General features: G+C 46.3%; 1 long non-coding RNA gene across 1 annotated transcript in view; it reads left to right on the top strand.

The window, feature by feature from the left end:
* LOC119971022 overlaps window positions 1-12,243 on the top strand; it is a 44,773-nt gene extending 32,530 nt beyond the window's left edge. Inside the window, exons 4-5 of the long non-coding RNA XR_005461722.1 lie at window positions 4,680-4,800; window positions 12,026-12,243. This is a non-coding gene — a long non-coding RNA (uncharacterized LOC119971022). The remainder of the gene's footprint in view (window positions 1-4,679; window positions 4,801-12,025) is intronic.
* The last annotated feature ends 645 nt before the right edge of the window (window positions 12,244-12,888 follow it).

The following is a 12,888-nucleotide window of genomic DNA, read 5'->3' as shown; positions in this document are numbered from 1 at the left end:
ATTACACGAGGCAAAAAAAGGTTGGAAAGATTTCAATACAAACATGAGTAAATGAGTCAAATCATACTATTGCCAGTGAGGCTGGCACTAGCTGGTGCCAGTGAGGATCGGAATAGGAAGATAGTGCAGTTGAATATGTGGCTAAAGAGCTGATGTAGGAGGGAGGGCATAGGAGGGAGGGAGGGTTTCAGATATCTAGATCATTGGGATCTTTCCCAGGGCAGGTAGGACCTGTACAAGAAGGACAGGTTGCACCGAAACTGGAGGGGCACCAATATCATGGCCGGGAGGTTTGCTAGTGTCACATAGGAGGGTTTAAACTCATGTGGCGGTGGGGGTGAAGGGGGTGAGGGCAGGATCCAGAGCAGCAGGACTAAGAGGAAGAGCAGGCAGGGAGAAGTTGCTGAACACATTGGACGAGTGATCACAAGTAGGGTTACATTAACACTGCAATTAAGTTACTGTCATTACCCATTGGCTGTGCCACCACCTTCTGGGTCTGTGTCATATTAGCCAGTGACTGTGCCATCGCCCTCTGGGACTGGACCACCTTCCTCTATCTACACCTCATTGGCCAGCGCCTGGGCAATGCTGCTGACGATCCCAGCCATGTCCCACTGTGACTGGGCCACGCTCAGGAACGCCGCTGCAATTTCCAAGTGGCTCTGTGAGGCGGCAACCCTGTCCTGGGCCTTGACCAGTACCTGCACAGAATGCTCCAGGCCTTGGACATGCTGTTCCACAGCCAAAGCCATTGCCCCTAATGACTCCAACGCAGATGCCACCCATGCGGTGTTGGCCTGGGTGGCATGCACGGTCGGCACTACCTCCTGCTCCTGCACATGGATGGAGTCCTCCAACTGCACCTGCAGGGATCGGATGTTCGCCAACAACCCCTCATTTAGTCCCTGTCTCTGTGACTGCATGCACATGATAGATGGGACCATCCATTCCAGAAGTTTGAAACCCATCTGGACAGCAGCTAGTTCCTGGGGTCATCCCGCACTCCGATCATCTGCCCCCTCGGGTGCCCCCTGATGTGCCGGAGCAGCTGTGTGCACCAGATAGTGTCCCAGGACCCTTTTCACTAACATGCCCAACTGAGGTGAGTGTCTCTGAGACGGTGGAGGTTGTTAGATGGGAAATCAGTGTCATCCTCGGACTCGAGCTCCGGGCTGTCCTGGGTCTCTTTTCGAGGGCTACCTTCCATGATGCTCTCCTTATCACTGTTTGGCACACGGGGGGCTCCGGCTGTGGCACTTGGGGCCGTGGATGGACACGCCCCATCACCAAGACACAAGACAAGGTGCATGATTTCACCGTAGGCCAGGGGGAGTGGGCTTTTTGAGGGTCAGGGTGGGAGTGAGGGTGGGGGTGGAGGTGGGTGTGTGGATGAGTTGAGTGTGGGTGGTATGGGGGTGAGGTTGGGGTGAGGGTGGGGTTGAGGGTGGGAGTAGAGGTGGTGTGGGCATGACTGATACACATGGCATTGGGAACCGCAACTCAGCAGGGTCTCAATTCCGATCTCCACGCCGGCAACTGCGCTTTCCTCTGGGCTGTTGACCACATCCAGGGTCCTCGACTCAGCCACAGTGAGGGGCCGCAGGTCCGGCGGTTCCCCCTCCAGTTTTCTCCCGCTCCCGCCGGTTAAAGGCCGCATTCAACTCGGGGAGGGGGAGGGGAGAGGGGTGGAAACAGAAAACGTCAGTGTTAGCCCGAGGCATGCAGCCCAGGAGGTGGGTTGCTGGTGGCCTCAGTGGCCAGGGCACACGGCTATGGCAGTCGGTATGGTGCCAGCAGGTGGTGCAGGGTGGGGGTTCGGCTGGGTGTGGGGGGGGGGGTGGTTTGATGTGTGGGACAGGGGTTGGAGCTAGGCGCACAGTGTTGCCTACTTACCCTGGTCGCACTGAGGAGGTTGTGCATTTTCGTACGGCGCTGCATGCTGGTCTGGATGGTGTTCAGTTTGGAAAACTGTAAGTCGTGAGGTGCCACATGGATCAGTGCTGAGGCAAGTTACGATCCATATTAATGACTGGGATTGCGGCGGAAGAGTGTGTTGCAGCCAAATTTAGCAACAATACGAAAATAAGTGGGAAAGCATGTACGGTGGAGAAAAAGGAAAGTCTACAAAGAAATATAGAAAGGTTAAGTGAGCGGACAAACATTTGGCAGGTGGAGAACAATATGGGAAAATGTGATGTTGTCCACCTTAGTGAGAAGAGTAGAAAAGCAGGACATTATTTAAATGGCGAGAGAGACCAAAGAATACAGATGTATTGAGAGATCTGTGTGTCCTTGTACATGGATCACAGAAGATTGGCCTGCAGGTACAGCAAGTGAAATGGCAAATTAAATGTTCACCTTCATCTCAAGGTGAATAGGGTGTAAACATAGAGAAGCCTTATTTCAAACGCCCAGGACATTAGTGAGACTGTCCCTAAAATACTGCGCATAGTTCTGGTCTCATTATTTAAGGATGGCCGTCCCTAAAATACTGCGCACAGTTCTGGTCTCGTTATTTAAGGATGGATATACTTGCATCGGAAGCAGCTCAGAGAAAGTTCGCTGGACTGATTCCTGGGATAAAGGTTTTCTTATGAGGAAAAGATGAGCAGGTCGTGCGTCTAATCATTGTGTCATGGTATTGTCCATTAAACACCATAAGACCATAAGACATAAGAGCAGGATTAGGCCACTCAGCCCATCGAGTCTGCTCCGCCATTCAATCATGGCTGATATTTTCTCATCCCCATCTTCCTGCCTTCTCCCCATGACCCCTGATCCCCTTATTAATCAAGAACTTACCTATCTCTGTCTTAAAGATACTCAGTGATTTGGCCCCCACAACCTTCTGCGGCAAAGAGTTCCACAGATTCACCACCCTCTGGCTGAAGAAATTCCTCCTCATCTCTGTTTTAAAGGATTGTCCCTTTAATTTGAGATGGTGTCCTCTGGTTCTAGGTTTTCCTACAAGTGGAAACATCCTCTCCACGTCCACTCTACCCAGGTCTCGCAGTGTTCTGTAAGTTTCAATAAGATTCCCCTCATTCTTCTAAACTCCAACGAGTACAGCCCCAGAGTCCTCAACCATTCCTCATACGGCAAGCTCTTCATTGCAGGGATCATTCTTGTGAACCTCCTCTGGATCCTTTCCAAGGCCAGCACATCCTTCCTTAGGTACGGGGCCCAAAACTGCTCACAATACTCCAAATGGGGTCTGACCAGAGCCTTATACAGTCTCAGAAGTACATCCCTGGTCTTGTATTCTAGCCTTCTTGAATGCTAACATTGCATTTGCCTTCTTAACTGCCGACTGAACCTGCCATTAACCTTAAGAGAATCGTGAACAAGGACTCCCAAGTCACTCTGTACTTCTGATTTCATAAGCATTTTCCCATTTAGGAAATAGTCTATGCCAAAATTCCTCTTCCAAAGGGCATAACCTCACACTTTTCCACATTGTATTTCATTTGCCGCTTCACTGCCCACTCTCCTAGCTTGTCCAAATCCTTCTGCAGCCCCCTTGCTTCCTCAATACTACCTGCCCCTCTACAGATCTTTGTATCATCTGCAAACTTAACAGTGCCTTCAATTCCTTCCTCCAGATCATTAATGTATACTGTGGAAAGTTGTGTCCCAACACAGACCCCTGAGGCACACCACTAGTCACCGGCTGCCATCGTGAAAAATACCCCTTTACCCCCACTCTCTGCCTTCTGCCAGTCAGCCAATCCTCTATCCATGCCAGGATCTTACCATGAACACCATGGGCTCTTAACGTATTTAACAGTCTCCTATTCGGCACTTTGTCAAAAACATTAAGAAATGTTTTTGTCTTATCATATGGCTTCAGTGATGTCATTGTGTGGGTGGAGCTGGGTTGTGGCTCTGGGAGTTGGTTTTATTTTCGCTTTGGTTTGGGCCTGGTTTGTGGCTCTGAGTAATTTTGCTTTCATTTTCACATTTGGCTATACTCAGACAGAGAAGTAACTTGGCTTGTCTGCCTATCTTCATTTTAAATGCTGCTTCCAGACTACTTGATAACTTAAAAGAGATAACTGCTTTCCGGAAAGAATTCAAACCTGCTGTTTGAGGAGGGAAACAGAGTATCAATACCAAGTCTTAAAGACAGTAAGAATGCCTTATGCTGGGCCACACCTTTGAAAAAGGGTTTTGGGATCTTGTTATTAAATTGGAACAGTTAAAGGGGGAATTCATTCAGGGTTATACATAGATTACTGTGGTTGTGTGGGGTATTTATGTTTGTAGTTGATAAAAATGCTTACATTGTGTGTTTATCAAAATGTTAATGAAATTTGTTGAATAAAGCTTGTTTTTTGATGAAAGGGTCCTCAGGCCTCTGTTGAATAACACCTGAAAGGTAGGTCCCTCTGCTCATCGCAACCACAATCAATAAACAGTTGTAGGTCAGGTGAACTCCATGATAACTTTGGAGTTTTCTAAATCCTGGCCCATAACAATTGGACTTTTGAAGAATGAAAGCTGATCTTATTGAAACATGGAAGATTGTGACGGGGCTTTACAGGGTAGATTCCCGTCGCGGAGAATCTGTATCTGGCGGGAACGGTTTCAGAATAAGAAGTCTCCCATTTTGCATGGAGAAAAGGAGGTATTTCCTCTCTTACAGGATCATTAATCTTTGGGGTTCTCTTCCGCAGAGTAAAGGGGAGACTGGTCCATTGGATATATTCGAGGATGATTCAGACATATTTTTGATCTCCAAGGGAGTCATAGATTATGGTGGAGAAGAGAGAAAAGTGGAGTTGAGGCCATAATCAGGTCAGTCCCAGTATTATTGAATGGCAGAGCAGGTTCGGGGGGCTGAATGGCTAGACCTCTCTTGCTTCTATTTCTTACGTTGTTACTGAATCATTTTTGCCATCAATTGGATCTGTCTAAATGATTACTGAGATGTAGGCCCCTGTATATTTTACTGCTTTAAACCATACTTTCAAATTCAATTTGAGGACATTTTCTTCATGAGACGAACTAAACATCTTTATACAAAATGTAAGAAAATCTCTGCTGTTCGTTCATGTGATTTGGGTTTATTGCTGATCCTTCGCTGTCCTACAGTGGCAATGAATCACTGTGAAGCACTGCAGCCCAGGGGTGAAGATCCTTCCACAAAATGTGGAGTTCAAGGATTTTGACCCAGTGACGATGATGGAACTATGATGTATTTCTCAGTTAGGATAGCGTGTGACCTGAAGGCACTGGATGGTGTCCTCAAGCACATGCTGCCTGTCTTTCTCGGCGGTAGACATCACAAAGTGCATTGGTGGGCAATGCATTTTTATATGTCATACTCTGGCCATGAGCCAGCAACCGAGTGAAGAAAACTTTGAGGAGACGGATTAGATGCCGATCAAATAGGCTGCTTTGTGCTTACTGATACTGAACTCTTTACAAGTGAACAGTAATCCATTAAACTGACTTATGCCTTATAAATGGTGGATTCCAGTCTCTGAAAGGTTTCTCGGTATCCTCTGGTGATCGAGTGAAGCGAATTGGCTGAAGACAGTCATTTATAATGGTCAGAACTTCAGAGAGAGGCTGAGATGCATCATTCACTTGGCACTTTTGGCTGAAAATAGCTTACAATGCTTCAGCCTTGCCTTTTGCACTCACTTTCTGTACCACCATCACTCAGAATGGGGATGTTCAAGGAGTTGTTGAATTGTTCACCACCATTCATGACTAATGGAAGTTCAGGTGAGAGCCTGCAATATGAACTTTATTTCTGTCTCCACAGACGCAGTACAAATTTATGAGCGGAAGAGATAGGGTGGACAGGATAATTTTATTCCTCGTGGTGGGGAATTCTAGAATCGGGGACATAGATTCAAGATAAGTGGCAGACGGTGTAGAGGGAACATGAGAAAGACCTTTATTACGCAGAGGATAGTGAGAGTCTGGAATTCACTGAGGACTAGAGGACTAGGCAGGCAGTGCAGGAATCTCCTGTGGCCATTCCCTGTGAAACAGATATACCGCTTTGGATACTGTTGGGAGAATGGCCTCTTTGGGGAAAGCAGCAACAGCCAAATTTGTAGCACCATGGTTGGCCCTGCTGCACAGGGGAGGAGCAAGAAGTGTGGGAAAGCAATAATTACAGGGGATTCAATTGTAAGGGGAATAGATAGGCTTTTCTGTGGCCATAAACATGACTCCTGGATGGTCTGTTGCCTACCTTGTGCTGGGGACAAGGATGTGAAGGAACAGCTACTGCGTGTCCTTGATAAGTATGTACCTGTTCGGCAGGGAGGAAGTGGTCGAGTGAGGGAACCATGGGTTACTAAAGCAGTTGAATCACTTGTCAAGAGGAAGAAGGAGGCTGATGTGAAGATGAGACGTGATGGTTCAGTTGGGTCACTTGAGAGTTACAAGTTAGCTAGGAAGGCTCTAAAGAGAGAGCTAAGAAGAGCCAAGCGAGGACATGAGAAGTCTTTGGCAGGTAGGAGCAAGGATAACCCTAAAGCTTTCTATAGGTATGTCAGGAATAAAAGAATGACTAAGGTAAGAGTAGGACCAGTCAAGGACAGTAGTGGGAAGTTGTGCGTAGAGTCCGAGGAGATAGGAGAGGTGCTAAATGAGTATTTTTTGTCAGTATTCACACTGGAAAAAGACAAAGTTGTCGAGGAGAATACTGAGATACAGGCTACTAGACTAGAAGAGCTTGAGGTTCATAAGGAGGAGGTGTTAGTGATTCTGGAAAGTGTGAAAATAGATAAGTCCCCTGGGCCGGATGGGATTTATCCTAGGATTCTCTGGGAAGCTAGGGAGGAGATTGCTGAGCCTTCGGCTTTGATCTTTAAGTCATCTTTGTCTACAGGAATAGTGCCAGAGGACTGGAGGATAGCAAATGTTGTCCCCTTGTACAAGAAGGGGAGTAGAGATAACCCCGGTAACTATAGACCAGTGAGCCTTACTTCTGTTGTGGGAAAAGTCTTGGAAAGGTTTATAAGAGATAGGATGTATAATCATCTGCAAGGGAATAATTTGATTAGAGATAGTCAACATGGTTTTGTGAAGGGTAGGTCGTGCCTCACAAACCTCATTGAGTTCTTCGAGAAGGTGACCAAACAGGTGGATGAGGGTAAAGCAGTTGATGTGGTGTATATGGATTTCAGTAAAGCGTTTGATAAGGTTCCCCACGGTAGGCTATTGCAGAAAATACAGAGGCATGGGATTCAGGGTGATTTAGAAGTTTGGATCAGAAATTGGCTAGCTGATAGAAGACAAAGAGTGGTGGTTGATGGGAAATACTCTGACTAGTGTCCAGTTACTAGTGGTGTGCCACAAGGATCTGTTTTGGGGCCGTTGCTGTTTGTCATTTTTATAAATGACCTGGAGGAGGGCGTAGAAGGATGGGTGAGGAAATTTGCAGATGACACTAAAGTCGGTGGAGTTGTGGACAGTGCAGAAGGATGTTACAAGTTACAGAGGGACATAGATAAGCTGCAGAGCTGGGCTGACAGGTGGCAAATGGAGTTTAATGCAGAAAAGTGTGAGGTGATTCATTTTGGAAGGAATAACAGGAAGGCAGAGTACTGGGCTAATGGTAAGATTCTTGGTAGTGTGGACGAGCAGAGAGATCTCGGTGTCCATGTCCATAGATCCCTGAAAGTTGCCACCCAGGTTGAGAGGGTTGTTAAGAAGGCGTACGGTGTGTTAGCTTTTATTGGTAGAGGAATTGAGTTTCGGAGCCATGAGGTCATGTTGCAGTTGTACAAAACTCTGGTGCGGGCGCATTTGGAGTATTGTGTGCAGTTCTGGTCGCCACATTATAGGAAGGATGTGGAAGCATTGGAAAGGGTACAGAGGAGATTTACAAGAATGTTACCTGGTATGGAAGGAAGATCATATGAGGAAAGGCTGAAGGACTTGAGGCTGTTTTCGTTAGAGAGAAGAAGGTTAAGAGGGGACTTAATTGAGGCATACAAGATGATCAGAGGATTAGATAAGGTGGACATCGAGAGCCTTTTTCCTTGGATGGTGATGTCCAGCACGAGGGGACATAGCTTTAAATTGAGGGGAGATAGATATAGGACAGATGTCAGCGGTAGGTTCTTTACTCAGAGAGTAGTAAGGACGTGGAATGCCCTGCCTGCAACAGTAGTGGACTCGCCAACATTAAACGCATTCAAATGGTCATTGGGTAGGCATATGGATGATAAGGGAATAGTGTAGAGGGACTTTAGAGGGGTTTCACAGGACGGCGCAACATCGAGGGCTGAAGGGCCTGTACTGCGCTGTAATGTTCTATGTTCTATGTCTCGGAGCTGTTACAGGACCTTCTGGAGGGGGGAAGGTGAACAGCCAATGGTTACTGATTGGTACAAAAAACATAGTTATAAAGAGAGATGAGGTTCTAAAAGCAGAATGTAGGGATTTAGGAACAAAGTTGAAAAGTAGGACTTCAAAAATAGTGATCTCAGGATTACTATCAGAACCATGTGCTAGTCAGAAGAGAAATAGTGGGATATATCAGATAAATTCGCTGCTCAAGAGATGGTGTGGGGAAGGGTTTCAGATTACTGAGACATTGGGACCCATTTTGGAGGAGGTTGGACCACTAAAAACTGGATATGTTACACATGGGCAGGACTGGGACTGATGTCCTATGGAGCTAAAGAAAGTTTGCATGTCTGCTTCTGTGAAAGGGGCTGGTTTTGCACTGTGGGCTAAATAGCTGGCTTGTAATGCAGAACAAGGCCGCAGCGCGGATTCAATTCCCGTACCGGCCTCCGGAACAGGCGCCGGAATCTGGCCATGAGGGGCTTTTCACAGTAAATTCATTGAAGCCTACTTGTGACAATAAGCGATTATTATTATTATTATTATCGACTCTCACAACTTCTACATATGTGCCATCGAGAGCATCCTATCAGGCTGTATCACAGCTTGGTATGGCAACTGCTCGGCCTAAGATCGCAAGAAACTGCAGAGTGTGGGGAACTCAGCCCAACGCATCACACAAGCCTGCCACCCCCACATTGATTCTGTCTACACCTCCAGCTGCCTCAGGAAGGCCGACAGCATTATCAGTGACCCCTCACACCCAGGCTTTGCCTTCTTCCAGACCCTTCCATCAGGCAGAAGATACAGAATTCTGAAGACCCGCACATCCAAACATAGGAACAGCTTCTTTCCCAGTTACTCGACTCCTCAATTACTCTCCCTTGGACTGATCTGTTCCCTGTAAGAACACTATTCACGACACCCTATGCTGCTCTTGCCTGGCCTTGCTCCGCACTGTCACCAATCACTATTTGTTGATGCACCCCTGTGAATGTACTCTATTGATTATTCTTCTGTCTACTATATACGTACTGTGTACGTTCCCTTGGCCACAGAAAAATACTTTTTCACTGCACTTCAGTACATGTGACAATAAATATCAATCAATCAGTCAGGGAACATTTGTCAGAGTGGTTAGGGAGGGTTTAAACTAAAATGGCAGGGGGCTGGGAACCTTTGCAAGGCGTCAGAGGAGGAGGATACACGGACAGGAATAAAAGACAAAAAAGGAAATGGGAAAAGTGATAGGCAGAATCAAACAGGACCACAGTGAAAAATAATGGGAATGGGCGAAAGAATGTTAAAATTCACAATAAACTGGATGAATCAATTGCTTACTTGGATGTAAATGGCTATGATCTAGTTGGGATTATGGAGGCATGACTGCAGGATGACCTGACACAAAACATTCTGGGGTATTCAGTATTTAGGAAGGACAGACAAAAGGGAAAGGTGATGGTGTTACATTGCTGGTTAAAGATTAAATTAACACAATAGTGAGGAAAGGTATCAGCTTCAAAGATGTGGGGCTTGATTCTCCGTTTGGGAGACTAAGTTCCCACGCCGGCATGAAAAAGGTGGTCTTTTACGCCAGGAAACCTGGTGCAAAACGACCACCGATTCCCCGTTTTGCTGGGGCGAGCAGGGAGGCAGCTGCCGATACGGCCCTGAGCATTTCTAGTTCCTTGTCCGCGCATCCGCATGGCGGCAGCCTGCAGCGGTCGCGCCATGCTCCATGGCGGACTCAGCCCACAGGCCCGGACCTCAGCCTGTGGACTCGAACCGCAAACGTAGGGCCCCCCCTTCGGCCTCTCATGTGTTCCGGACCGCCTGTCCACAGTGACCCTAGCTCCAAATGAAGCCACCCCCCCCGACGGATCGGCCCTCCGCTGACTGTGGCAGCGCCGGACTGAGTCCGCAGCCACCACGCGAGGATCCCGGATGGTGTGAGCACACATAACCCACGCCGTCGGGAACTCAGCCGGTCCAGGATGGAACATCGCGGGACGGGCCTCAGGCAATGGCCTGAGGCTGTGGATACTTGGCGCAAGAGTATGCCGCTTTTCAGGAGACGGAGAATACGAAAACCGGCGCGCCCCCGATATTGGCATCCAAACGGATTCTCTGCCCCGTCGTCGAACACGATTTCAGTATCGGAGAGTGGAAAATCCAGCCCCAGAAATCTGTATGAGCAGAGCTAAGAAACACCAAAGGGCAAAAAAAAAAGTGGGGATTGTATTTAGAGCCCCAAATTGCAGTGGTGATGTTGGGAATGGCATCAAACAGGGATTTAGAGATGCATGTGATGAAGGAACAACTGCAATTATGGGGGACTTTAATCTGCATATTGATGGAACAACTCGAATTAGTAACAATACCATAGAGGAGGAAGTCTTGGCTATGTATAGAATGGTTTTCTGGACCAATGCATTGAGGAACCAACTGGAGAACTGGTTAACCTGGTAAAGGTGATGAGGCGGAGGCAGTAGATGTGGTTTATTTTGACTTTCAGAAGGCTTCAACAAAGATCCATATAGGAAATTAGCTTGTAAAATTATCATGCATGTTATTCGGTGTAGTGTATTGAGCTGGATGGAAAACTGGTTGGCGGACAGGAGACAAACAAGAGGAATAAACGGGTCTTTTTTTAAAAGGCAGTCAGTGATTGTGGGGTACCGTAGGAATCAGTGCTGAGATCACAGCGATTAGCAATATATATTAATGATTTAGATCAGTGAACTAAATGTAATATATCTAAATTTGCACATGACACAAAGCTGGGTGGGAGGGTGAGCTGTGAGGAGGATACAGAGATGCCTCGGTGTGATTTGGACAAGTTGAGTGAGTGGGAAAATGCAAGGCCGATGCAGTATAATGTTGATAAATGTGAAGTTATTCACTTTGGTAGCAAATATCGGAAGGCAGATTATTGTCTGAATGGCCATACGTTAGGAAAGGTGAATGTCCAACAAGACCTGGGTGTCCTTGTACACCAGTCACTGAAAGCAAGCATGCAGGTGCAGCAGGTGGTGAAAAAGAAAAACGGTATGCTGAGGATTCGAAGACAAGAGCAGGGATGTCTTGCTGCAATTTTATAGGGCGAGGCCACACTTGGAATATTGTGTGCACTTTGGTCTCCCTATTGTTCTTACTATAGAGGGAGTGCAGCGAAGGTTTACCAGACTGATTCCTGGGATGGTGGAACTAACGTATGAGGAGAGGTTGAGTCGGTTCGGATTATATTATCTGGAGTTTAAAAGAATGGTGGGGGGTGGATCTCATTGAAACCCCAAAAAATCCAAACAGGACTAGACAGGGTCGATGCAAGAAGGATGTTCCCGATGTTGGGGGAATCCAGGACCAGGATTTACATTCTGAGGATACGGTTAAACCATTTAGGACTGAGATGAGGAGAAATTTCTTCACCCAGAGAGTGGGAATCTGTGGAATACGCTACCACAACAAGTAGTTAAGGCCGAAATATTGCATGTTTTCAAGAAGGAGTTTGATATAGCACTCGGAACTAAAGGGATCAAAGGATATGGGGGAGAGTGTGAATAGGTTACTGAGTTGAATGATCAGCCATGACCTTAATTAATGGGAGGGTAGGATTGAATGGCCTTATTGTGTTCCTATTTTCTATGTTTTATGCCAGCATTTTCCCCTCTTACTGTGTCTGCACTAATTTGACTCAATTCAGTTCTGCCTAGGCCGAAAAGAAGACCACAGGGATTCACAATTAACCCTTAGAAAAACTCTCACGGGGTGGATGAGGTTGGGAAGTTCCTGGTGAAAACACTGAGGACCAGGAAGCCCAATAACTTACCCTCCCTTGGTCCTGGGACCTTTGAAACCAGCAATGGTTTCCCCCACCTCTGCCTTGACAATCAAACTTCAATGCTTCATAATGCCTGTGACTCTGCAGCTCACTTGATAAAGCTGCTGAGCCATCAGGGAGCTGACTTAACATGTTTTTAATGTTATGTTGTAAAAATTATCGATGGAATCTTCCTTCTCCATGTGGTGCACTTTCATAATTTAACATTTTAACTATTTATCAACATAGAAGCTATTTAACATTTTAGCTTTTATTACTAACAAGTTGAAAGAAACAATTGCACAGCAGCTAGTTGAGTATAATTGCACCCTGTTGACTGAAATTAGTATCTATTATGATAGTTACCTTGAGTTATAGTTCATGTCAAGTCTTCCTTTTGTCCTCGATTGTGTAGTAAGAGAGCACCACTTTTTCAGCACTTTTTATATGCACCACTTTTTATGTGTTCCATCTATTATGCTCTTAGAAATTTGCAATTTGAAGCAGCTTTTGAGACTTGTTATTTACGTAATTATGGACGTAATGTTTTCTCGAAAAAATGTAACTCTCACTGTCTGCCTTCAAAGTTACGTTTAAAACTACAATAAATCTTCAAAAGGCAAACTTTCCAACTACTTTATTTACAGTTCTATCGTCTATTAGCGATACAAACCAAAAGGCACAAACTTCTTAACTTGTTTGAATTCCCAGCCCCAATGCGTATGAATTTTCTCGCAAAGACCAGG

Source organism: Scyliorhinus canicula, chromosome 9, assembly GCF_902713615.1.
Source record: "Scyliorhinus canicula chromosome 9, sScyCan1.1, whole genome shotgun sequence".
NCBI classification, from domain to species: domain Eukaryota; kingdom Metazoa; phylum Chordata; class Chondrichthyes; order Carcharhiniformes; family Scyliorhinidae; genus Scyliorhinus; species Scyliorhinus canicula.
This window is presented reverse-complemented; position numbering and strand designations above follow the sequence as displayed.